General features: G+C 47.3%; 1 pseudogene; it reads right to left on the bottom strand.

Moving 5' to 3' along the window:
• Nucleotides 1-1585: 1585 nt before the first annotated feature.
• Nucleotides 1586-2059, bottom strand: LOC124518127 (40S ribosomal protein S11-like; annotated as a pseudogene).
• Nucleotides 2060-2636: the final 577 nt, after the last annotated feature.

Below are 2636 nucleotides of genomic sequence, written 5' to 3'. Positions count from 1 at the left end.
ACCCGGCTGTGCCACTTGCAAACTATGCGCGGCTCCCTCTGAAACTCAGTTTGCTCACCTGCCAAATGGAGCAAGGCCATCTGCCATCCGTCCCGGGTTGGGGCAACAATTGCGATGAAGAACGTCTAGCACCGTGCGTGGCACGGCGCCAGTCATGCTGACTGGGTCTGATTTTTAGAGCAAAGAAGGAATCAGACTCTCTGAAGGCAGTCAGTCTGGTAGGGAAGACAAAACCTCAAATGGGGACCGAATGGAAGGAGGCTTGGGGTTGCGGAGCGCTCAGGAAGAAAAAGCAGCCGGGCGCTGCTGAGGGACCAGCCTGAAATGCAGCTATAACCTGTGTACATGGCGAAGCCGGCTGGATTCTCCAACGTACCTGATTCTTCTCATCAGCAACGGTGACCAGTGGCACAAAGAAAACCTCTTTGTTAATCTCCTCATAAACACCTGCCACCTTCCACGTGGTTTGCATGAGCTGTCTCATGTAATATTTTATCCTTATAATGATGCTATTTTCCTCTCTGCTGGACATCTGTTGGTTTTACCAGCCTGGCTTCCATTCCTCCTTCTATCTGCTAAAGATACATTGATTTTCTTCCAGAAAAAAAAATAAGTCACTGTGTGCTTCTGACATGTTCTGTATCCCCGTGTTCTCGGCTTGCTTGGAAGAGAAGGAATCTGGCTACGGTTCGGGTCTGACCAATCAGTGTATTCCATGCCTCTGGTGTCAGTGATTGACGGGGGTGAGAATGTGATATACACCAGAGATAAGGCTTAATTGCAGGACTTTAGATATAACTATTGAGAAAGGGATGTTCTTTTCAATGACGATTGCTGAGCTAAGAGGAGAGAGGCTTGGAGCCATTGGCACTACTTTTGTTACCATGAGGTAAGGTCTTGCCTAACAATGAAACAAACACAAGGAACTCAGAGTAGCGATAAGACAGTCCTGAGAGCACCCTCTGAGCACCTAGATCCAGCCATTCCTGCAGCTAGTGACTCTTTGAACGTTACAGTTCTGTGAGCTGCTACATGCCCTGTCTCTCAAGCTGCTTGTGTGGGATTTCTGTCACTCAAATCTGAAAGGATCCTGAATCACCTCATTTTTATATTAATATTAAGTCCTTCAGAGAAGCAAGGAACATAAACTTGCCTGAGGCCACACAGTTTGGTCGATTCGCCTGCATCACCCCAGATTTTCCTGGATCCTGACGCCATACTCTTAACCCCTGGGCAATTCTGCTATTGACATTATCTTAAGAGAGATGTTGGATTCTATTTTATTCTTATGGTTTACGATGGGGGTAGCAATGACTAGCTCTTGTCGGTGAGACTTCCAGGACCCGCTAGTGCTTGAGCTCCTGATTACTAATGGTGGCTTTGTGGATGGTTCAGCGGGATGGTGAACCACATCTTATGGTTCATTTGAATAATCCTCCACCACCTCTAGGGCCATGGAGACATAGATTTGTAATTTTTTTTTAATTTTTGTTTTTAATAGTGTTTTATTTTATTTTACTTCATTTTCTTTTTTTAGGGGAAAAATGACTTTATTTTCTCTGGGGCTGTGAGCAGACATCTCGTCTCAGAACTTCCAGAGTGGCTTCTTGGGGCCAGCAGCCTGTGTGACTTTGAGTACGTCGACGCACTCAGTCTTACTCAAGGGCTGCCACTAGCCCGCTGTGACCATGTCGCCAACCTGGACATCCCTGAGGCAGGGGGACAGTGCGCAGACACGTTCTTGTGGCTTCTCTTGAAGCGGTTGTACTTTTGGATGTAGTGAGGCCGTCTTGGTGGATGACAATGGTCCTCTGTGTCTGTATCGTTGTCACCACCCCAGACGAGAATCCACTGTTGGATGGAGACATGACCAGAAAAGGGGTATTTCTTGCCAATGTAAGCGCCCTCAGTGGCTTCCTTGGGCATCTGGAAGCCCAGACCCGTGTTTCTGTAGTATTTTGCAGCTTCTCCTTGCCAGTTTCTCCAGAAGGACCCTCTTCTTATTGTGAAAGGTGGTTGGCTGCCTTTGGTTGGCCTGCTCAGTGCGAATGTCCACCATCTTCCCGGCCACCTGAAAAAAGGAAGAATACTGTTTTATGTTAAATAGTTAATGGGGGGCACCTGCATGGCTCAGTTGGTTAAGTGTCTGACTTTGGCTCAGGTCATGATTTCACGGTTCGTAGGTTCGAGTCCCACATAGGGCTCTGTGCTGACAGCTCGGAGCCTGGAGCCTGCTTCAGATTCTAAGTCTCTCTCTGTCTCTGCCTCTCCCCCACTCACACTCTGTCTCTGTCTCTGTCTCTCTCTGTAATATAAATAAACATTAAAAAAAAGATTTAGGGGCGCCTGGGTAGCTCAGTCGGTTAGCGTCCAACTTCGGCTCAGGTCATGATCTCACGGTTTGTGGGTTCGAGCTCCACATCGGGCTGCATGCTGACAGCACAGAGCCTGGAGCCTGCTTCAGATTCTAAGTCTCTCTCTGTCTCTGCCCCTCCCTCACTCACACTCTGTCTCTCTCTGTCTCTCAAAAATGAATAAACATTTAAAAAATTAAAAAAAAATGGAACAGTTAATAGTTCATGAGGACTTGTGGAAATAGTAACAAGGGTTCCTGTGTTCGCTTCCCCCAACGATAA

Source organism: Lynx rufus, unplaced genomic scaffold, assembly GCF_022079265.1.
Source record: "Lynx rufus isolate CCGP_SWC_20201006 ecotype Redwood Valley unplaced genomic scaffold, mLynRuf1.p SCAF_24, whole genome shotgun sequence".
Taxonomy (NCBI): Eukaryota; Metazoa; Chordata; class Mammalia; order Carnivora; family Felidae; genus Lynx; species Lynx rufus.
This window is presented reverse-complemented; position numbering and strand designations above follow the sequence as displayed.